Here is a 25614-nt window from a genome sequence, read left to right as displayed (position 1 = left end):
CTCTCAAAACTTGGAAAATACGTAGAGAGAAGAAAGAATATAATAATAGAACAAAACAAATTAAACATTTCGAAGCAATTTGGATAGGACAGAAATAAATATGTTTATTGAAAAATAGCACAAAAATGGGAAGACAAGAATACATTTAACAAAGAATGAAACTTTCTCTCTCTTTCTCTCTCTCAGTAGATTGCTTTAGATTTATATGTTAAAACTGCACATGAAGTAACGACGAAAGAAGAGAATGATAAGATTACAATATCAATTAATATCAACAAAATATACACGTGTCTATATTTTAAAATTCGATCTCTATGATAAAGATCGTTATAATTTAGAAAAGTCAGGATTAAAGAGACGAGAAAGCAAGAAAGAAAATTACAGATTTGATGATTCGTACGTGATGCATCGAAAAGAAACACTGCAGGGAGCTTCTAAAAGAGCTTCAAAAGAAAAAGAAGGAGAAGAAGAAATAGAGGAAAGTCACTGGAGATGAAAAACGACATGACCAAAACTATGAGATGAAGAAGATCGAAAAGAAGTCTCTTCGATATAATAATAAAAGAAACATTACAAAGGATTGTATGGCTTATTTGGCGTAGGAAATTTAAGAGATTGAAAGCATTTTAAGATTGGATGAGCGATAAGTATCCTGGCCATCGTAGATTGCAAAGCATATATAAAAAGAATAATAACGACGAGATTGCGTAAATTTACGATAATTGATATTTGATATAAAATGTGATACTATCAGGAAAAATGTATTTATAAAGAATATTTTTAGATTGTTAATGTGAATGAATCCGTATCCTATATTTCTTAAAAAAAATTAAATTATGTTTTCTCTATATAAAGTTCCAAAGCAAATTAGAGACTTGGGAACATTTTAAAACTGACAGGTCTTATTTCTTTACGAAATATATAATTATGTATGTATAACAAGCATATATATATATAAATGTTCTTTTAGCACATAATATAATTTGCATATTAAAATGTATTTTTCTCATATCAAAATGTTAATTAACATTAAGATTTGATAGTTTGAAAATAGCAATGTTGCATGTCGGGACGTCAAATATTTTAATAGACTGACAGTTGTTATATTTATAAAATGTATAATTATGTATATAATAAGCATACGTAATAAACATAAGTACTCTTTTAACGAATGCATAATTTTATCTTTTGCATATTAAAATGTCAATTAAGATATTTAACTTAAAAATAGCAAATATACATTTTTTTATCCTTATAATACGAAAAACACATATGATATGCCTGCAAAACAAGCAAGTAATTTTTACGTCGAGCACAGAATTGATAAATTTGAAGAAATGATGCGTAAGACTCACTGACTAATAACGGTCAAAGTTGACGGGATATCAAATTAAGGCGCGAAAAATTGCGCAGTAACATCGAAGGAGAAGAAATAAAAAATTGCATGATACAAGGATAAGCGAAAGAGATAAAGAGAACCAAAGAGAGAAAGAGAGAGAGAGAGAGAGATGGATAGAATCGGCAGTTGGGGAATCATCGCGTCGGAGAGGGATGATTTGTAGTACAGCCGGTTCGAGGGGAGCAACGAGAGAGTAGTGAATTAAAGCGGTTCGTCCTCCCTAACGAAGTCAACACGCCAAGCGAACGGATGAGGCCGCCTTGTCGAGCGGAGACTGTCGTAACAAGCGTAATCTTATATAAGGCAGTGGAGGCAGGGAGGGTCAATTGTAGGAAGCGGAATGAGAACGAAAGTGGAGGAGAAGGAGAAGAGAAGGAAGCAGAAAGAGGGGAGTAAGAAACCTCAGACCACAAAGTCAAGTTATGCCTTTTTCCTGCTTCAGAATCGACCTTTCGCTTCTATCCACCTGTACACTCTCCCCTCCTCTCCCTCTCTCTCTCTCTCTCTCCCTCGTTTTCCGCGGTCTTTTTTCTCTCTCTCTTAGGTCGCCATTAAAATGATAAAATAATGTTTGCGATGGTAAGTGCCACTAAAGCCTGCCGCTTAACCGCCCCCACCGGAGGAGCCGGAACCCTCGTAAAGAAGGCGACCCTCGACTTTGTACCACCTTGTCGAACCACTTCGCTCACGCTCGTTCGCCTCGGTGCTAATTTACGAACGCCGTACTCGACGCGGCGACGAGTAATCGATTTACGGTGCCCCAGGAAGGAAAGTAGCAGGGTCATAAGGCGGATAGATCGAGGCACAAGAAGGAGGGCGGGAGAGGAAGAAGGAGGACGAGGACGAGGGCGGGAGGGTGGATACCCCCGATCGAAGAATTTGCGGCGAGCACAGTCTCTCCGTGCACCAAAGTGGATAAAGTATTGACGCGCGGATAATATCGTAATTATTCGCCCGCTCGTTTGCCGCATCCTTAGGGCGCCAGTATTATTATTAACAGCAATTGGCTGTTGCCGGAAACGCTCTCGCAAACGCGACGCCCCGGTATTAGGGTGAGAGAGTTAAATTACGGGGGCAAGAAGAGGGAGGAGGATGGAGGGACGCGTTTACATTATTGGAGATTAAATGAGCCGGATAATTGTATTGTTTACATCGATATGCTCGCATAAGAGAGTGAAAGGGAAGGAGGAGTGTTGGGGAAAAAGTTTAAGGGAGACAATAATGTCGGCTCCCTTGCGTACGACGAGCTTCGTTTTTCGACAAATTCTTGGATGAAAATCCGTCATTTTTACATCTTCGTTTCTCCGTTTTCTCCCAGCTCTTATTCTTAAATCGTTCGTTTATATATTTATGCCGTTTCGTTTTATCGTAGACAATTTATAGAAGCAAAGAGTGTATATATCAAGCCGAATTATGGATTGTCACGTTGGCGTGATATCCATTCAATTCAATATCGCGTATTCAGGAACGTATCGAGAATATATGCGCATATTTTCGTACACACTTGGACTTATTAATAAACATTACGTGAAAAATATCGATATATTTCGCGAGTAATTCCATGCGCGGTTTTTCATCGCTGTACAAACAAAAGGACGTAAACTCCAACCAAATCCGTGCCATACAAAATCGGATAATACCCGCGTGCTAAGAGAATATTCGCTGCAACTATATAATAATACGTACTACGTGCGATTATATTTTACCAGTTTACGGCTTGACAATTTAATAAAATCGCACAGTGAAATCACATAATGTAAATATGTATATCGATCGATAGAGCGCGACAATTATATAATATCACATATAAGTCGCACTCTCTTTCTCTCTCCTTCTCTTTCTTTTATAATTACGAAATGTCTCAGAGGCTGGTTAAAAAGGAAAAATATGTCGCGTTGATTTCGCTCCTCGATCATCGCAATCCGACAAGGCGACAGCGTTAAACGATTATGCTCGGAGCCTCGGGAATGGGCCAGAGATTCTCTACGAAAATCCTCGATATTCCAACCCTCCGCGTGTGCCAACCCGCGCCAAATCCTTTCATCCCGTTTCTCCACGCCTTATACACTCGAAGACGGCTCCGCTCGGTAAGATAGGGGGCTTTGACGCTCCGATTAGCGCGGACACATCGGAACACCTTTCAGCACTTTAGCGCGGCACGACGCGTGGATTTCATTCTCTTTCCGTCCCTCTATCTCCCCCGGTTTTTCACATTCCTCGCCCTTGACTCGTTTCAATTCGCCCTCTCGACTTTCCTTCCTCTTATAATTCGCTCGGATTTTTGTCCCGCGTTAATTTCTCCTCGCTCGCCCTCTCTTCTTTTCACTACACGATTACTTGTTTCGATTTTACATTCGGTTCCAGCCTCATTCCTTCCTTTTTCTGCCTCTCTCTTGATTATGACTTTTTCTCATAGATTTTTTCATATTCTTTGCTCAGGATTTATCTCTTCTCGTTCTTTTTCATTCATTTCTCTCTCTCTTGTCTTTATATTTCTATTTAACTTTAATTTGTGTGTGTAACTTTTTCTTCCTTTTCCCTGAAAATTATATTTTAATACGTTTCATTGTTGCTTCTTTGTTTCAATCTTTCATCTATATGTTTGGCTGTATCTTTTTTTCTCGCTTTCGCTCCCTTTCTCTCGCTTCATCCATCTCGCTTCTCATTTTGTTCCGTACACTGACTTTTTTTTCTCTTTCATTACTCTTTTCTTTCTCCTCGCACAGGGTTCCCTCTACGATATCTCTCCTATCGATTCTTCAGCCGCTATATCGTCAAATGCACTTTGCTCAGCTGCTTATACGACACGAGTGTCTATTTTGAAAGGGTAGTAATTACCCCGGTCACGATTGCGAGCCTCCACTGTCCCTACTGAAAGCGACAGGAGGGCAAGTGTACAATCCCTAAGAGTGACGCAGGAAGCACAATCCAGTTGGATGGGAGCGGAAGCGTTTACGCGTACCAAGGATAGAAAGTGAGAGAGAGAGAAAGAGCAAGAGCGAGGGAGAGAAAGAGACAGGGAAGGGTGGATACGCGGGGCTCATTAAACCGGGAATGCTGATTGCGTTACCCTTGGGCAAGTCATTTCATCCCGTTCGGTCGCTAACGACCGTGCATTTCCGTCGGTGGCGTCTCGCCCACGCGCGCGCGCGCGTATGTGTCGCGCGAGCAGTTAGCCATCTTCTTCCTCCCTCTGCCCCGCATCCCGTACCCCCGCGATTGCGAAAAACTCGTGGGACGATCCCCCGTGTCTATACCCCACTCTTAATTAAGGACCAAGTATTCAATTCAAAACTTTTCCCCGGCGAATCCCGCGATTGTAACTGTGCGGAACCGGCTGTTTCGCGTGTTTTCACAATGTGAAATCCATATCCTCTCTTTACAACTTGTCTTTACATCAACTTGTCTTTACATTCCGCGAGAGAGTGAAAAACAAAGAGGAGGATTTGGTGTGTCGGATTTTATATTTTATTTTGAAAAAAATGTGAAGACACATGCGCACAAGAATTTTTATAATATTAATCATAATATATGTATATAGTATGCTATGCGTGTCTTTAAAGCTAATTAAGAAACTGAAGAAAGCTTTTGATTATTTTTCTCACATTTGGATTATTTTAGAGATCGATATAAAAGATGCTTAATTTTGAAAAAAAATGTTTGAAACTCTGACGATTAATTCATAGCAGTAATGAATAAAAAAGAAGAAATTCTTGATGAAAAATGAGATGTCTTTATATTTTCCTTTAAATAGCTGCTTTTTAAATTATTAATTGCAAGTTGAGAAATCAACAAATTTATTTGTTGTTTTGTTTGCTTTTATTTTATAAATAATTGCATGAGAACGATATATGAAACATTGAAATATTGTTTAATATTTGCTTGATTAATAAGCGAACAACAATTTATTTGAAGCTGTCACGATCAACAATTGTTACTAATTAATGTCCCAATAATGAATAATGACGTAAGAGAAATTTCGTGAAAGTCTCGAATGTAACGAAATAAACAGTTCGCAAACTGATTGATTATAAGTGTGAAAGCGAAGGAAATCCGAAATATACACACAATCGCCCTTCTCTACGAGCCGATCCTGGTCCAAGTGCGATCTGTCGTTTTGCCGGTCATTAAAAAGCTTTCAACGGTCGGACGGTGCCTCATTCCACATGTCGGCGCGCACCCACGTCCATGGAAAAATGTTTCGCCGCCAACCGCGGGAGTTTCCGGCGCGACGAGCAAAAAAAGTAGGGTGAAAGAGAGAGAGAGAGGGGGGGAGAGAGAGAGAGAGAGAGAGAGAGAGAGAGAGAGAGAGAGAGAGAGAGAGAGAGAGAGAGAGAAGGGTGAAAGGGATGCAAAGAATGGCGCGCGCTGCAGCGGCGATCGAAAACCGCGCGCGTTGCGTGTTTTTTTTCTTTTTTTTTCTTTTTTTTTACATGCGATCGGCATTCGCGCGCGCGGCACTCTCATTGTCGCTTCCTGCATTCCAAAGATTTCCTGCTTTTTTTCTGCACGGGCTTGTTAAAGGGCGGATCGATATTTTTGCGCGTCCGACCAACTCGCGCGCGAGTAATCCAAAACTCGTTTATGTATTTCCGGACGGAAATTCCGCTAACACTCCAATTGGAAACGCTAATCTTTTGCGTATATTTTGTAAAGCTAAAACATCCCTTCAGATACGTAGTCGTGTTCGTTTTTAAGAGCGAAAAATAAGCGACATGTGTGTACGTTAACGAGTAAAAAAAAGCTTAAATATATAGTTCAAAGTGTGTGTGTTAAACCGTGCGATCTAGTTTGGTATCTATTTTTCGGTCTTCGTAAACGAGAAGTTCTCGCACACGTGCATTCATTAATAATTGCCATATAATTGCTGCATAATATATTTTGCGGCGATAATGATAAGTGTAACTTTGGATAATATTCTTGACGAAAATGTGCAAGAAATCTAGTTCGATATCGATTTTTCAGTTTTCGTAGACAGGAGGTTCTCGCTCACGTGCATTCATTAATAATCGCCATATAATTGCTGCAAATTTTGCGGTGGTAATGACAAGTGTGACTTTGGATAATATTCTTGATGAAAATGCGCAAGAAATTCGGATACAACGTCAGTTTCCGTAACGTCACAATTTCATGTAACAAAGTTTCGTCTAATTTGAATAACGCGAGCAAAAAGATCAGGGATCCGTATATATTTCTCACGTTCTACGAGGGCATCATGAATACGTATGATGCCGCGAGCAGTAAGAAAATAATGGGATTCAAAGGCGCAAATATGTCATGTTAAAATGCACGGCAAGGTGTCCGCTGGTGATGACGTCCTGCAAAGAGCGTGATACAACATTTATAACGTATATACAAATCGAGCGCCGCGCGAATATGAAAAGTTCTCGCGAAAATGGCCTACGAATCGTTGATTCGATCGGCCGAAATTATTGTCGGACTGGGGCAAATGGCGTGATAACGATTCGCGTGGCTGTTGGACCGACAAAAAAAATGATGCCCCGACGCGTTTATTTTTCGAGAAATCTCTTTCTCTCTCTCTCTCTCCTGCCCGGTCCATTTCACGTCGTACATTCGCAAAATGCACCACATACGTCAATGCGCGTGTGCCACGGTGTCATGTACCTGCCATCGCGCCGGTATTTTTTTCTCCCTGCTGTGCTTCTTTTTTAACGAAAAATCCGCACAAACGGGATATTTGCCTGTAAAATTACTCTACCTCCTACGAGCACGAAATGAGGAAGGAAGAAAAGAATCGGCTTTGGGCGATATCGAGAGAAATTCGCGTCCAAATAAAATATTGCTTCTTTATCTTCTAACCGTTACGCCACTCTGAGTTATATCTCGCATAGTACACCCCGGCGCCTCCAAGAGAAGTTCGCCGACGATAAGTCGGCAGTGGAAACGTGGGATTAGGGTAAGAGAACGCCGATAAACTCTTCGGTTCGACTTGTTACATCGCCGCGAGAGCAATAGTTTATAATCGAGACATTACGCCAATAAATTTAGAATAGTATCGATAGAATATATCCCTTCATGATAGAGCTTTATATTTGCCTTTCGCAAAAAAGGACCCTGAATATATGTATATATTCGGGCCTGGATATGTTCGTATAAAGATAATAATATATTCATGTAAAGATAATAATCTTGGAGATACTTGCTTGGTATTTTAAAGTTTTATAAGTTTTATAAGATTGGAGATAAAACATGAATTCTCTTAAAAATAGATTCCTCATAAAAGTAAAAACTGTTCTCTTATTAAGAGAGAAATTTGGATATTTTATATGTGTAGAAAATAGTCTGAAATAATATACATTTTTCTTTTTGAAAATATATCTCTCTTGAGATGAAATAAAACTATTAATAAATAAAATATAATCGAGACATTACGCCAAAAAAAAAAAAATAAATTTAGAACAGTACCTCCAGCATCGATAGAATATATCTCTTTATGGCTTGTGGGGGTACAAATATCAACATAATAATTACATAGCAATAAAAGAATTATGTCACGTAATTTGCAGTACTCTCTGTTGGCTCTTTCTCATTGAATTTAACGAAGTCAATGAGAGAGTGTTTCTTTAGTACGTTTCTTGCGTGACGTGAACAATTCTTCGGTTTCGAATATAATTGGAAAGCGATGGGGGAATATCGACGAAAAACTAACGACGTGACGAAATCAAACGTGGGAAAAGGGACTGCGAATTCGGACGACAAACTGCGAAATCAATCAGAGTTTCTGATTGTTACTTCGTGGTGTTGATACGCCACGTGTCGAAAGCGTAGTGATTTTGAGGAGGTGGTTACTCAGCGAAAACGCAAGTATCGATAGGGAGATTCGGACTGGTCTGTTGGTTTTCGATCGAGATAGAGCAGGCTCTAGAGAATACGTTTTTGGGTCCTATACGTTCAACATGAAAATGCGAGAACGAATAGATGAAACGGTGGACCTTGTTTGATTGATTGCCCGGATTTTTTTATCGAATTTCCTGGGAAATTTTTCGTAACATTACCTATTATCTCTGCATAATTTTTCGTAGAGCAATTATATTTTGTCGAAATACGGCGGGATCGATTAAAGACAGGAACACTTTCTGGCGTTTCTTATCAGAAGAAACTTTATAAATTCTTGTATTAATTCTTCAGGATGTTTTATAACGTAAGGGATCAAAGAATCGCTAGAATGCAACACAAAGAATAAGGATACAATCAGTTCTTATGATATTCTTATAACTGGAAATAATATCAAAATTCATAAAGGAGAAAGTGGAAAAAAGAACGAAAGAGTCGGAATGAATGCAAAATGCGATAAATTGACAGAGTTAATATCGATCTTAAAAATATGCCAGCTTTTATGCAAGTTCCTCTTTTCACAGATTTCCCTTGCACTTGGAATTTTATAGATGTATGCTTGATTTTTAATCGGTAATACTTTTGTTTCTGTCGCTTCATTCTATTCTGTTCTTACTCTTCTTTCTTTTGATTTCCGCAGTCTGTGATTGGACAGAAATTGCGTAGGCGGTTTCTGTCTGAGAATTTATCGAATCTCCGCGGGTAGAAGTAGGATAAAAATTCGCGCTTCGTATTTCCTCCCGATGTGAGAGAACTATACCTCATTGTTGGAGCTGATTTCTGATTTACGATCACGGCAAATACGCAATATATAAACGAGCGTAAAGTATTTGAGGTGAGAAGAAAGAAAAGAGGTGTAGATATAGGATTGGAAAGTGAATTAAAATGGAAAGAATTTTTCAATAATTTAAACGTGCGTATAAATTAGAAACTCGATTATCGGAAGCGTTCTGATTCCAATTTTATTGAAAACATTGTCGGATCTCGGCAAAGTTGCATACAATTTTATCAATACATTCCTTTATCAATACATTCAATATAAATATATACACAATCATGGCACAGTATATATTCCCATAGGAAGGACTAACGCCATCATTTAGGAAAATCCGTGATTTTTCATAATGATGGCAAAGATAATCGCCTTTGATGCTTTCGCAATTATTTTTCTCACCGGCTAATCGCGACTTTCGTTTTATTTCGTTTCGGAAAGTAATTAGCGAGTTTACAGATTTCGTGCAGTGAAAGCGAAACTGAACACTCGGGTAGAAAATCAATATTTAACTTTTAGATTCATTCGGTTTATTCGTTGGATAAGAGCCCGCTCACATTCCGTGCATTTTACATAATAAATAACACAAGCATCGTCAAGTGTCTGCTTTATCACTTTCACGCATTTTTTACCATCGTTTCGGTGTATTTTTGCAATCTTTAAAAATCGTTTGATTTGTTGGAATTCTATATCGATATTACTAACTTCAATTCTATTGAATCTCGTTTATATAAGATATCAACGATCGTTACATCGAGATACTTTGTACATCGGATCAAAGGACATTCTAGAAATATTTTATACTTTCTGTTCCGATGAGGATCGTAAAACATTTCGGAATATAAAGCATACTGTATGTTTTCAAAAGTTTAAAATTTATTTTTTAAATGCCTTTTGTCGTCTCTTTGCATAAAAAATCCACGAAAACTGCACGTCTTTTGGCAATGACAGACAATTTGATGGATTAATATTCGAATGAAATTCTAAAATCGGTGATTGACAGTGATTAAGAGATTGCACACACACATATACGGGGAAGTGAATATGCAAATTCATATATTGTCAATCATTAAAAGCGATAAATGTAAGCAAAAAATATAATTTCGATGTTTGTCCGCTATGGTTCGTCTTAATTAATGTTATGCATTAATGATGCGTATGTATATATATCACTTTGCGTGTATTTACAGTTTAATATTTATGATATTAATATTATTAGTCAAAATTAAAAGCTAATATAATTTAATAAAATATCGAAATATTTTAATTGATTATTCTAAATTTTAATTTTCCTAATGAATAAAATAATTTCAAAGTCGCCAAAAGAACTTGGGATGTAAAAATGTTAAATATCATAAGTTTTTAAATATAAAACGACTGTACATTCCAATATCTTTAACATGTTTATTTAAAATTCAGGAATTTTTATTTATTTTTCGTAAATAAAAAAATATTTATTCAACTTTTATATATTTTTTTTCAAAATATTTATTTCTAGTCAAAGAATGTAATCTATAAAATAAAAATTTCTCACAACAGCTGATTAATCATAAACGTCACAGATTTTCCGAAATGATCGTTCATCCGGTCATATTACTTGCACACATAGTGCATTGCTTATAAACTAAGCTTTTCCTGATTCACAGACTGTATAGAATTAATTTTATTTAATGGTGAAACATCAAAATGGACAACGAAAGGAAATGTATAATGTTGGAATGCAATCTATGGCGAGTAAGAAAAACTGCGCGAACAGCGGGTTAAACTACCCACATCGCATCCGATAAATTTTAGGGACAGAAGAGAGAAGAGAGGGGACGCTGCTAAATCTCTGCCGAGAGATCCACGTGCAATCATTACTAGCGTCCCTGTAAATATTCATACCGCGTGTTTTGCAGCCGCGCGGACGTAGATATCTCGTATCCGACACGCGCGTGGATCGCGAATATGACCGAGACGTATGAGAGCCATTAGACATGGGAACGAGTGCTGTTTATCCGCCGTTTAATGCTTTCTTTGTGCGCGTCGCTCGGATGTGCCGGTCACGTATGAAACGCACAGGTGCAGGATAATAAGATGAAGGGCTCGCGGACGATATCGCTGCGTGATATCCCGCGAAATGGGTGAAACTCTGGAAAGAAAAACAGACGTCGCATTTTCGAAAATGGGAATTAAATTTCTACCTAGCAGTGCATTTATGCGAATCTTTAATATACAGGTAGTAATAGAGAACAGGATTATATACAGAGTGTCGGGGCAATCTCTTCCCAAAAAAAAGCTCTTGTAGCTTACCTCGAGAGCTTTTCAAAACACTATAACAAAGTATTTTTTCATCGAGTACTTTTCGAGTTATGAGGCTTGAAATAATTTCTTAATTTTACATAAACCATCAAAATATCTAGTAAAATATTCATTTTTCGATTATCTTACCTTGATACTTTTATGTACAAAATAATGAGATGAATCAATTGGTGTAAAGAAAACATATAATTGTTTCGAAGAAAAAATATGTAATTTGCAATTAACAATTACATTTTTTTTTTCGAAACAATTATGTGTTTTCTTTACACCAATTGATTCCTCTCATTATTTTGTACATAAAAGTATTGAGATAAGATAATCGAAAAATGAATATTTTATTAGATATTTTATGGTTTAGGTAAAATTAAGAAATTATTTCAAGCCTCATAACTCGAAAAGTACTCAATGAAAAAATACTTTTATTATAGTGCTTTGGAAAGCTCTCGAGATAAGGTGACATCCTGTGTATATTATATATATATACAAAGTAAAGTTACATGTATAATGGACTGATATCAATGTGACTTCAATGTAACTGTACATAAGTAACTCTGCGAATTAGCTACTCTATTTTGTATCTGAATAAATCGGAAGTTGCCCGGAGGAGTTGCGAAGTATGTAAATCTGGGCGCGTTCCCTCGGCAAAGTAATAGTAAGACGAGACGAGAGCGCATTCACGAAGAGGACAGAAGTCGGAATCATCTTACGCGCGTTTGAAACACTTTTCATCTCGCGTAAAAAGCGCGAGATCGCGATTTATGGACCCGACGAGAGAGAGAGAGAGAGAGAGAGAGAGGAACTTGGTGTCGCGCGGGCACAAATCGTAACTTTTCGCTAACGCGATATTGCGCGATATCGCTACGTATATGCGCGTGTAAATTCGCACGAGTCAGTTTATACGTGCGTTTTCGTGCGGTCCCCTTTTGATGGATATTGGAAAAGTTGCGCGCGACATCCTGTAGCTCAAATCGTCCCCGATAGAAGGAAATGTCTGCTCGACTGCGCCTCTTTCGCGTCTCGCAACAGTTATCCCGCAACTTTCCTTCTTCCTGTAGCTGTTTTCTTTCTCTTATCCGCCCTCTCTCTCCTTCTCCCCTACAACAACAGCAATAGCTGCAACTTTTGGACATGCCCGCTCCTCCACTCGGACATGAAAACAACATTGAAAACAAATATTTTGATTTATAACCGCGGTTCCAAATGTTCATCTCATCGCGAGTACATGCAGTTTTAAATATGAGCGAGAATTTTAGAATAAAATAATAAAAGAGTTTATTAAATCTCACGCATGTTTCAGGCAGATATTGAAATATTCCTCTTACTATTCGAAACGCTTGCGTCTAATACCTGTGATATGTCTATAAAATCTCACAATCTATCTATTCCGGAATTATCTATAAGAATGCAGTTGGAACTAGTCGGATCTTTTTTATCGATTTAACGACAAGCTTGAGAGTATCTAGATAACCTTGTGTAAAATTTACATTTAACGAGTGCGAGAGTACCTCTCTGGTTTTCATTCATCCTTATTTCAATCGATGTTTCGCGCGATTCACTCGGAAATCGCCGGTCCGTTGCGTCCCTTCGCGTAGATAAAGTTATTCACAGTTTCCGATAAATCGTCCACCATTCTCCGGCGCAGCGATCGCGACATATTAATCCGTATACATCCCCGATCAATGTCTGGATACGGGGGAGGAGGCGAGAGAAAGAGCGAGAGGCTGGGAGGGAAGGAGGGAGAAAGGGAGCGACATACTCCGGGTATTCAGGTTTCCCGGATATCTCGCCGTTCGTGTAAATTCATCGTCCATTCGGACACCGACCAAACGAGATCTTCGGCATGTAGTATACACACGTATCATCTGGCACACACGCTCTCTCTTTCCCTCTCTCTCTATCTCTCTATCTCTCTTGTGTCGTAGTGTTGGATATTGGTAAAGTTGTACGCGACATCCCTGCAACAATCGAACAGCTCCGCGTTCTCTCTATAGCAATGCCCGAATTCTCTCTGTTCGTATACCGCCCGTCCTCCCTTCTTCATCCCGGTCCCTCGTCTTTTTTCCGCCCCTTTGATTTCCGCTCTTTCTTCTCGATAGTCTCGATGCGGTTCCAACTTCCTCGAGAAAGAAAGGACGAAACGTCCCGAGCCCGATAAAAATTCTACCTCTAATCCTACTTTTACGACGGGAATCACATTAATGCAATTCATTGGATTGCCATGGTATTATAATAGAATCCCTCAAATCGTTTAAGATTAAGAAAGTCATTCGCCGCTCGCGTGTTTTTCGTTATATTCCATGTTTTTCTCATACTCTATAAATTAACATTAAGTAAACCACGGTTATACTATTGCTCTGTTCGGCGCCTCGATTATTGCGGAAAACGTAGTTTCTATTCATTTTCCAGTTTTTCTCTACTAAATTTTCTAATTTGCTTTTCAAGAGTATCGGGAATTCTACCATTTCGTTTTTATTTAACCACAAAATAGATGAATCGATATTGCAACAGAGTCTCAACATTTATCGCTGCAAAATTGACAAATATTATGTTGTTTCGTTCCTCTCTACGTACACATACATATCGAACCGATAAAACATCAAGATTGCGATGCAAAGTTGCAGCACGTCCGTGTATACACGTGGACACACGCAAGCATGTCGCTGTTTTAATATCGATCGATTTGTTGTGACCGAAATAAAAAACGAAAAAAAAAACAAACAAACAAACAAACAGCCTCCGACAGGCCGCACTGCCGAGTGGATATATACGAGCCAGTAATTTTTTAATTGCGTTTCCATCGGACATTTTTATGGTCGGCTATTTTCGCGGCAGTGTAGGCTCATCCGGTCGCACCCTCCTCTTTTACACGCTGAATGCGACGATTCAGCGCCCATCCTTGTAAATCCGTTTCCACGGCGCGTTGCAAAATTAAATGAATCTCCACAGTGGATTCTCCATTGTGGTCGGGAAATACACGACAAATATGATTATATGTATATATATTTCCTCTCTCTGTTACGTGACAAAATATTATCTCGCAGGAAAACAATTAGAAATTAATTCGTAGCTGTCCCTATATTAGCCACGCTACGTTAAAGGGCTACCAAGTCGGTTATCTCTCACATATTTTTACGTATTGTCCTTCAAAATTCTCCGCATTGTCCTCGACAATTTGTCTGCGTTTTTTGATTGAAAATCACTCTTATTTCTTACGCACCGAGAGGGTGCCAGTCTTCTCTGTTCATCCTTTACACAGCAGTATCATCGCAGGTCCAATAATTCCGGCTACATAGAAGCTCGCGCGTTCTCCAATCTTGCGCAAAACTCACGGCAAAAGTTTTCGATTTGACGTTATTGTGGTCCGGCGTACATACCACACGGCAAACTATTATTCGTATGTGGTAATATGTTCGATAGCGACACCATCGCCGGAGCGGGACACCGCAAGTCGGGGTCTTTTATTTTCGCCGCGTGTAATACACACACATCGACGAACGGTGAAAGCCCCTCTCCCTCCTTTAGCTATGGCCTAATAGCTGTCTAGGATCGGCGCGGCTTTTATTACTTCGACACCGTGGGATACAGGTCGGTTTCCCTCGGTGGTTTCTGTGTCGCGAAGACGTCGCCGGCGATGGTGCGAACGAAAGGAGTCAAAGGTTGCGAAAGGCGGGGATGAGACAAAGGAAGGAACGGACAAGAGCGCGAGAGAGAATTAGAGGAGGAACGTGGGGACGCGGAAAAAGGAGAGACAAAGGGACGCGAGGGTGGACGGGAGGTCGAATTCCCAGTAGATCACTGTCACGCTGCGAGAAGCCAATATAAATACCTCAACGCCTCGCCCGGTTTGCGCCGCTCGCATTGCTATACGGCCGCCCCCGCTCTTGTGTAACTTGTCTGTCCCTCTTCCCCCTCCCCCTTCCCCCTAACCTACCCCCCCGTTTGTTTTCTCACGCGCGAGAATCGTGGGAGGAGGAGCGCGTTGACGAGTAAGAGTGGGTGCGGATGCGAGGGTGGAAAAGGACGCTCGTGGAAAGAAACAGATCATAGTAGGCGATACGGGCTGTTTGGATTATTCCACGTACACCCAACGGGGGCTGCAAATATATCCAGGATCTTTTTTTTTTTCTCGAAGAGCCGCTCTCAAAGTCGATCGCGCGAACTCGATCGAGCTCTTGGCGTTCTTGCGTTCTTCGGCGAAAGAGAAAAGGGGATTGAGAAATGTCCCGTGTTTGCCACTTTTCGCGCGAATGAATTATCCAATGCGTCTTCCCGGGCGAACAATGTACTCCGTGTGCAACAGCGGCATCCGAGAAACGAAACCCCGTATTCTCAAACATGTGCGCTCGGTTAACAAATTACCACACATTCGCGATGAAAGATATTGTGCAGCGCGGTAGAGCTTTATATTTGCCCTTCGCAAAAAGAGTGAATGTATGTATATATTCGGGCCTGGATATAAAGATAATAATATATTCATATAAAGATAATAATCTTGGAGACACTTGCTTGGTATTTTAAAGTTTTATAAGTTTTATAAGATTGGAGATAAAACATGAATTCTCTTAAAAATAGGTTCCTCATAAAAGTAAAAACTGTTCTCTTTAAGAGAGAAATTTGGATATTTTATAAATATACATGTGTAAAAAATAGTCTGAAATAATATACATTTTTTTTTTGAAAATATATTTCTCTTGAGATGAAATAAAAATATTAATAAATAAAATATATCATATATATAAAAATCATATGTAAAATAAAATCATATATAAAAATATAATCATATATAAAAATAAAATATGTGAATATAAATATTTGCACATAAAGTCCAGTTCTCTTGTATACATTGAAAAATGTCATAATTTTTTGTTTTGTAGAACTATACTCGTGATATTGTTGATGATATTTTGTTCATTAATCATAATAAAATAATTATCAGTTTTCCTGAGATCTCAATCTTTACAAGAAATCCTTCGCATCCTTCCCTTCGCATTCTATCCCTCGAAATGTCTCTAAATTATTTTGCTTCGGTCCACATAACGAGAGTTCTGGAAAATCGAAACAAATTGCACGCGATAAGAGAAAAGCTAAATTATTCCATGTGCATACGCCTATTTCTTTTGGTATCTTATCTCTCTTCGAGGGGGGTCAGCCGTGTGTGTCAGCCATCCTCCTCAGACACTCGTTTTTCATCTGTCTCGGAGGACAGGGCTCTTGACGGCGCAGGGAATTGGCGTCCTTCCTAGGAAGAGGTTCGTGGCTTCTGTCCTAGGAAGACGCCAGAGGGAATATCTCGTCACGTACGTCCGACAACTCGCGGGCAGAATTAAGGAAAACTTTTGTTCGAAAGTTTGTTTTTTGCGCGCAGTGCCGTGGCTCGACTGGAAGAGCATCGTCGATCGTGGAAAAGTTAAGGTTGGAGCTTCTTTTCTCTTTTTTTGTTTCTCCCTTTTTTTATTTTTATTTTTTTTTATTATTACAACGCGCGCGCTCCTGGACCCTCCCGCTGCGGGGGTAGATCGCGATTCTTCCCGATGATTTCCCCCCCTTTTGTTAGTTTATTATCGCACGCGGGCAAATTGCAGTGCTCGCGAAATGAACTAGTTATCTCTGCACATGTGCAGGAACGAGGGTGGACGGGCACGACTCTGTAACTAAAAGCGAAATAATCAAAAAGAGCGCGTACGGCGGCGTAATATCAGATTGCGTAAAGTTATGCGTCGGGACGCATTGTAAAGTACGACGAGCGAAAATTTAATTAGTCGAAACGTAAGCAGATTTTGAGAAAGCGGGTCGATACACTTGTACCTGTATCGGAAAGCTCGTATATTATAGCCACTTGTATTTAATTAACTAAAAACGAAAGTATGTGCGCGCGCGCGCGCGCGTTGGAATATTTAAACGGAAATGCGCAGAAATATCGTAAGAGCAAAACGAAATTACGAGTTATTTCTTATTGCGTCTTTCTTCTCAGGAATGTGTTGAAATTAGTTGTAAACATTTTCCACACCCGACGCGAATAATCGCGAGATTAAGAGCGGAACAATTCAGCTTTTGCCATAAACGGTATGCCGACTGTAATATTTACCGCCGAGTTATGGAGTTCTTAAACTTCGTTATTAGTTCTCTATGTACGGATGAACGGGAGTTTCGTTTATCTCTTCCCGGCTGTTCCGGCCGCGGAAATTTATCCCGATGCATCGCGTTTGACTTTATGTTCATTCTTTGCAAGAATCTTAAATAACCGGTATATCGCGTTTCGAGCTTTTCTTACGTTTGCCTTGTCTTTTTATGGTCGCGTGTCGGCGATTGCGTTTGATATTCTTTGCAAAAACAGTTGCGAGAAATGTATAAAATACGCTGCAGCAAGTTTAAAGACAAGGCCTTGCACTTTGATACATTTGTTTTTTCATTCAATTCTTTAGCATATAAATTTAGCAATGTTCTTATATTTTAAATGAAAAAATATTATAAAAAAATATAAACCGATAGGAATATAATTGAATCCATTTTTTATATTGTTTTCTTAATGTTTATGTTTAAATTAGGAAAAGAAAAAATGTGAATTATTATTTATTAAATTAACCCATTCAGACCCTATGTACATAATTATGCACAAAAACTTTAAAATCATGTGAAATAGTTATTTTTTAGAATTAGTTTCCCTGCGATCTCTCGGTGGACTAAATAATAATAAAAATAATAATAATAAAAAAAATAATAAATAATAATAAAATAATAATAATAATAATAATAATAATATATAATTTTTTACATTACCAGGAAAAATTCAGGTCTGAATGGGTTAAATGTTAAATTATTTAGTTTGTTACTAAACAGGATTTTTTCATATGTATTCATTTTGATTCTATTTATTTTACAATGACGACATTTTACACGAATATCGCAATTGTAAAATTACAAATTTGTGTTTGTGTATGTTTAGAAAATTTATTTATAAAACAATTTTTTTCTTTTAAAGCTTTTCGAGAAATTTTTAGTTAGAAATAAAATATTATATAAATATGTATATAAATTGTGTCGCGCGCGCGAGTTGCGATATTTGTTAGGAATTTTACTGAATAAACTGGCAAAAAATAAATATTAATAAATATTATAAAAAGTAATATTATAATAGTAATATTAATATTAATAATATTATAAAAATGCAATACTTTTGTGATACTTTTCGTTAAAAATTAACAATACAATAACTTATTATATTCTAATTATAACGAGACAATAGAAAATAAAGGTATAATATCGTTAAGCAGACTGAAGTAACGTCGCCTATACATGTGCAATTTTAAATGTAAGCAAACAGAAATTTAAATCCATCGTCTCGTTATATGTGATACCAATCGTGAATTTAAAGCGTGCATTTTACGTTACAATAAGAATTACGTGAGTAATTATCGCAGAGGTGGTTTTAATTTTCAATTGCTTTTACGTTGCACATACGCGCGCGCACACATACACACACACACACACATACACGTACACGTACGTAGAGTTGAACGGCATTACTTTTATCACCCCGATGATCGGGGGATGATTTTATTGCCGATTCCGTATGCCGCGCGAGTACTGGGGTGGTTTAATGAGCCGCAGCCCCGGCCTTGTCGACATCACCTTTTCCGTCTGTTCGTTCGCCGCAACGCCGACTATCGTCGTCGTCGAATGACCTCGAGTCTCTCTCTCTCTCTCTCTCTCTCTCTCTCTCTCTCTCTCTCTCTCTCTCTCTCTCTCTCTCTCTCTCTCTCTCTCTCTCTCTCTCCTCTCTCTTCCTCTTTCTCTCTCTCTCTCTCTCTCTCTCTCTCTCTGTCTCTCTTTCTCTGGTTTCTCTTGCACGCTTCCTCCATCCTTCCTTCGCGACTGCTTCTCTTTCGACCATCCTTCCACCACCCCCGTTTTGCCCCTTTCTCGCTACCTAACGTCTCCGATTTTGCGCACCCTCCGACATCCTCACAATTACGCGCTGCGCGTGCCCTGACTAGAGAAACGTATACCGCAACTAACCTTCACTCTTAGCTGATGGGAAGCAACATCCGAGCGGTCTCCCTTTAGTCGCGCCTGTTCCTTGCCTTCTCCCCTTGTTCTCTCCATTTTCATTCCGATTGCTCGAGTCTCGAGTATTGTAAGCATGTTGGAAATCTTGTGAATCGATTTTCGAGATTTTAATAACAGTTTATATATAATCGATAATATAGGAATAAGTTTATTAAAATTGTCACTCTTGATATCGTTGATAAAGATGTTAATTTAAAACGAATAAATGTGTTATCAATTTTCCACTTTTTTAAGACAGTTCTTTTGAAAATGTCATACGCAAATATTTTCACAAAAGAAATCGTCTCGATTTTACGTTTTTATATCATTTTAACTTTTAGATATACTTTTTACTAAATATATTATTTTTAATGCTAATTTGTTCAGTGAAATCCAACAAAAAATAAGTGAATAAATGTAATTCCATTGAATACAATTTTTCATTCATCTATTTTATTTCTTTAATGAATAATAAATAATGTAATATTCAAGCTGCATGAGAAGAATAATGAATTAATCGTGTCCTAAAATGTAAATCAACAGATATTTGTTTGTCGAATTTTGGCTTTCAAAGTTGATTTTTAATCACAAAAGCGATAATTAAGAATTTATTTCAGACGTTATTACAAGGAATATACAAATGAACGTAAACATAAACCTCTCTCTCTCTCTCTATGTACGTCAATCTAGAAAATGCATAATGTTCACTGCCTCGCATATATATATTATAATTAATGTAAATGAAACATATGTAAATAATTCATTGCTTGTACAAACATACATATATGCAGTATTTGTTTAACGAGCTCTTTAAATAATGCGGGAATTATGTAGAAAATAAATCTTTGTAAAATTTTTATCAAACATGGATACTTTTGTTTGTTCAGCACCGTAATTTATGTAATACGTTTCTCAATCTAGCACTAATAATTAGTATGAGTTAAACTTTATCGTAACGAGTAGACAGGAAGTCCACGTCGAGCGAAAGAAGTTTTGTAATCACTTAAAGTGCATTCGCGTGCGGCCTGGGAATTCAAGCTGCTAAGACGCTAAGATGACAATTTTTCAGCGTCTAGTAGGCTACATAATGTGTAATATTGCAATTGTTTTACGTCAATCGATTGTGCATTAAATCAAAGCTGCATCATGCAATTTTTAATAACGAAAAGTGTTATAATTGTTTTTTTCTTTTGGATATTATTTTCCAATATCTCGAAAAATATTGCAACTGCAATCTATATAGTTTTGCATTTATTTAATTTGATTTCTAAAAAAGTAAAAAAAACTTTACAAATAGAAAAGAATTGTAAAAAATAAATTTCTTGAAAAGTCAACAGTGTTAGAACTTTTATCGTTTTATACTTTTCACCTCAACGCAGTCGAATTGTCTTAATAAATCTCGCTCATGAATAATTGCGATTGTTTGCATTAATATAAACTGTATTTATTTTTTCACGTAATAATTTTTTTATTTTTTAGAAATCAAAATAGTTTTAATTTTACAAGATTTCGAATGCAAATGGCATTTTTCGAAAAATAAATTATAAATTTATTGCAAGAAAACAAGATGAAAAAATAAAAAGGGGCGCTAATTATATATATAAAATCCATTAGAAGTGATTAATAAATTCATTGACCTTATTATAACTTTCTATATTAGTACGTAAATTTAAAAATAGCAAATATTTCATGAGGAAAGTTTTCGCTTATATTCCATATTGTGTTCAGTAATTACGCTACCATAAATCTATAGGTATCCGCATGAATAATATCTTAGGTACGATATACAATTTCTGAATAGAAATTCGAATAACTAATGTGTACATACTAATATGTACATAAGCGTGCGAATTAGCATTATTAACTTTCCATGTAGCTTAGATATTTATATGACAATCTTTAATCGGTAGATGAATAGAAACGTTGATGTAGTCATTGTAATAATTAATCAGAATGTTATTCGATAATTTACCATCGAGGTGCACACGTAACATAATGTCGCTATTCTTGAACAATTGTATGCTAAAGCAGCATGAATAACCAATTTAATATCGATATTAGTTAAATATCGATAATAGGCGTCAATTGCGGAACATAATTCTGATAGTTACGCGCATATTAATGTATTCATGAACTTCTCTTCAGACCTACTTTACTAATCTTTCACAAATAAAATATAATATATGATATGATTGATCTCTTGTGCATGCGCAATTTCTTTTTTTTATATGACACGTCAAAAAGATTTGTACATTATTGAGGGAATCTTTTTTGCAAACTAGACTAGATTTTAACAGAGAGCGAATATTTTTCTTTTTGAAAAATTTATTTTAATATCTTAAAATTCACATCCACATCTTAAATTAAATTAAATCTCAAGAGAAATAATGATATTTTTACTTCATTTACATCGCTTTATATTACGTTTCATTTATAAGTAACATATAATGTCTCTGTTCAAGAATAATTTCAAGTTGACTTTTATACATCATTATTTTAATTGATATCTTTATGAAATATTTCTCGTTTTTTTGCTTTTTTTTATGAATTATTTACGTAATGTTAATGTAAATAAAAATTGCAAATAGAATTTAATTCAATTCGCTCGGCTCGCGCGAGGGAATAACTATTTCTTTACGTATCGCGCGTAGATCATCGTGCTTCGAGTATTCTGTGCTTTCTTACTTGATTTTACTACCAAATGTGAGAAAATACACTTTGGAGACGGCGCCGGCCGAGTACATATCATTCTCTTGGAGCGCGTATTTTTAGCGCGCCACAAAGGTCATAGACCAGAGATCATAGCGGGAATCCCGATGGCACACCATAATGTATCATATCGATGATCCGATCGTGAGTTACGGAGTTTCGAAGTACAAGAGCGGATTTACGATGGTGCGTGAAAGTTAGCCGCTGATCTTGCTCCAAGTGGCGGGAATTCACTCTTGCACTTTGGAATCTCGTAACTTATGACTGGAGACGTCAGGACGTTATGGAATAATGTAACGATTCGATTCCAAGTCGCCCCGCAACCTTTGTATCCTCGTAAACGGACAACTATAGCGTGTTTGAAAGAATATATATTCCTGTATATCTCTACTTTAGCTTTCTTCCCATTTATTTTGCATATCTCATAACTATATAACTATGTATCGCATCTATTCTTTATGTATTTAGTTGTTTTATAAAAAGTTTAAGCTTTCGATTTACAAAGATTCGACGCTTTGCAAAAAGATCAATTTTTTTTTGCTGAAAAGGGTTAATTTTACAAAATTTATGCGACATAGCGCAATTAATGCGAGGCAAAATTATACGAAATTTTTATATATAAAAATTTCTCTAACTATATAAAAATATATCACACTTTAACTCGCCATAATTTAATTGTCTATCAATTTTTATAATTATTATACAAAATTATATGCATATAAAATTATTATGCAAATTATGCATAAAAAAAATTTATTTAATTTTATATAAAAGCACGTCATATATTCATTTTTTAAATGTTATCTAACAGATACATTCGCCATATTTTCACTTAACATTTTTAACACGCTTCGTATAAAACGATGCAAATTAAAACTAACTAATTCATAAAGCTTGCTTTAGTATGTCTTCTTGCATGTGCGCTTGATATTTTTCACACAATTTTTCACAGCTAACAAAACACAATTTTCAATATCATTGAATACCGAAACGTTCGGGCAGATTTTATTTGTTTGTTACCGCGTACTTTTTACGCTTTCACATTCTTTAAACGCAATAACGTTCGATAACATATCTCGTCCGGCAAAATGGACAAACACACAGTTTGTCGCTCGCGCGCGCATTTTATTTTTCTCCTTTTTCCTTCGCGAAGCGAACGAAGCGTAATGTGAGACAGTTAGATTACCGACGTGACGATTAAACCGCAGGTCCGGTAGCCGTTGCCAGCGAGCGGTTCGAACCGGGCCGTCCATATTTCGGCGTCGAAACGTCGAAGGGGGATTCATGAGCGCCGGGGGTCCGCCAGGACGCAGCGTGAATTAAAGCGCGAGGGAGGCTAAATGGCCAAAACGGAGGAGGGCGCGGCGATGTGTTTCCTCGAACAAAGAAAAAAAGAGGATATTTCAGTCCGGGCACTTAGCGAATGATTTTTAAATTGAATCACGTCTCTCAACCCTGCTACGTTCCGTTGGCGGGCACTGGCGGAACCTGGGAGGGGTCGGGGAGAGGGGTGGCTGCTCGAACTCTGCTAGAAGAACGTGTTGACAAGCGGAGGGCGCGAGGGTGGAGCGGAAACGACGCGATGCTCCTTGCTATGTCGCGATGTCTTCTTGGCTGACAAGAAGCAGCATCCGGTTTGTCGCCATCGTCACGATCCCGCTATGGCACTCGGTTGTTTGATGAAAATGTGACGCCGGGACGAAATATTTTATATCTCATTCATATAATGTTTCAGACCTTCAGTTGTACCTTTGCGTACGGGAAATACAAGTTCGTCCGACATTGTATATGTATCGATCTTTCCTCCAGCTTTATATAAGACGGAATTTCGCGAAATTTATACGAAACATTAAGCTTGTTTGTTTTAGTCGTATTTCCTGTACATTTTGTTCTGATGCTCTCTTTTACGGCTCTCTCGAACATGCAACTATTTCATTTTTAATATGAAAAATGCATGAGAAGGCGTTCTTTAATATTGAAATTATATTTTCCTTATTCAACTCTTTGTCTGACTTTTTGTTAAACGCTTCTTGTTTTTTAGGATACGTTGGGAAACAATAGTGTCACATTATATCTGTGACAAAAATGGTGCTAATTAATTATTTAACAATTGTATATTTTTTCGTCGTTGTTTAATGGGAAACTTGATAACGCGTGGACTTCGCACTTCGTTGCGAGATAATCTCATCTGTTTAAAGTCTTTGACAGTTCCTAGGTGCTTTTAGCACTCACGACGGTGCTTTCGTACTTCCGGTCTGCGCAATGGCTTAGCGCTCTATGATAATTAAGAGAGGTTGCCTACAAGCACGGAGCACCCGACAGCTTGTGGGATAAGTGGTCCTAATACATTTATCTATAAGATGCCCCAAGTTCTTGTACAAGACGGTGTGGTATAAGGGTGTGGCAAGAAGGGTCTGTTGATGAAGAAGCTTCGCAAGACGACGTACCGAGCCTCGTTGTTTCCACGTTTCCATTCACTGATTTAAACAAGAAATTTACGTAAGCGAAAGGATTCTACAAACACATACACACACACACACACTGTTATCGTATAAAAACTAGAAAAACGTAACTCCGACAAAAAAACGATTGTGTGTCCGGACGCGATTTATTGCATTCAATTTGTTAAATCAAGTTGCCGGAGGACACGATTCGAATTTCCGACAGTTCGAGTGCTAATCCAATCCAACTTTATACAGACTGTTAACAAGTTCTGTTAACAAGAAGTGTTAACTGTGATATTTTTCTATTGTATTTTTTTACACCTTCCAAATTTTTATAAAATCCCCCGATACCTGGAGGTGACTGTTTACATATACAAAAATAAAAAGTTGCCGTAAAAGTTACGCACAGTTTAAAACGCATATATCTATTCCAATAAAATTAATAACAACAAACAATAAAGTCTTTCTTAAGAAAGTTAATCCTCTTTTCTCAGAAGAGGGGATTAACTTTGTAAAATTTTACAAATAAAAGCAAAGAATTACACGTGTGCAAATTATTACGGATACAATTATTTGTATAAAAATAAATATTTCTATAAAAATAAATATTTGTATAAAAAGAAATGTAGAATAGAAGAAATTTCCCACCGTGTAATTCCTCAAGCTAGAGTCATCAGCATTTAATGCGCCTATTAAATAAACTATCTAGTAGGTACGTGGGATGCCGCATGGATTCTCCGGTCTGAAGGCCTCGACAGCTTGCGGGTTAAGTGGTTGTAATACATTCAACCGGAATGTGGTCCAACTTTCCACATACACAATGGTCGGACGGGGGGATGGGAGGGTTGGCTCAGTTCGCCGCTCTTTCGCTTTCCACGGTTCTATATAAACCGCCTAGGTCTGGTGAATGTGTTTGCGTACGCGGGGAGCACCGTGGAGTACTCGCGTGGAAGAAGAACGTTGGAAAGGACGTTGGAGGAGAGTTGATCTTGACGTTAACTATAGGTCTCCCGGTCCAGACGTTCGCGCGGGTTGGGGAAAGGGTAGCGGGCGCGGGATGGGAGGGAGAGAGACGACGTGGTAGAAAA

General features: G+C 37.7%; 1 protein-coding gene and 2 long non-coding RNA genes across 11 annotated transcripts in view; 1 reads left to right on the top strand and 2 right to left on the bottom strand.

Moving 5' to 3' along the window:
* The window catches only part of LOC145969293 (uncharacterized), a 73216-nt gene extending 53758 nt beyond the window's left edge, over positions 1 to 19458 (bottom strand). Inside the window, exon 1 of the long non-coding RNA XR_014438012.1 lies at positions 19344 to 19458. This is a non-coding gene — a long non-coding RNA (uncharacterized LOC145969293). The remainder of the gene's footprint in view (positions 1 to 19343) is intronic.
* The window catches only part of LOC145969294 (uncharacterized), a 229029-nt gene that overhangs the window by 89787 nt on the left and 113628 nt on the right, over positions 1 to 25614 (bottom strand). The window lies entirely within an intron of this gene.
* LOC145969289 (lachesin) overlaps positions 1 to 25614 on the top strand; it is a 218899-nt gene that overhangs the window by 113510 nt on the left and 79775 nt on the right. The window lies entirely within an intron of this gene.

The sequence above is a fragment of the Camponotus vicinus genome, unplaced genomic scaffold, assembly GCF_025532165.1.
Source record: "Camponotus vicinus isolate PSW18456_S1 unplaced genomic scaffold, iyCamVici1.0 SCAF_3, whole genome shotgun sequence".
NCBI classification, from domain to species: Eukaryota; Metazoa; Arthropoda; class Insecta; order Hymenoptera; family Formicidae; genus Camponotus; species Camponotus vicinus.
The sequence above is the reverse complement of the archived record's forward strand: the minus strand, read 5'-3'. Positions and strand labels throughout refer to the sequence as shown.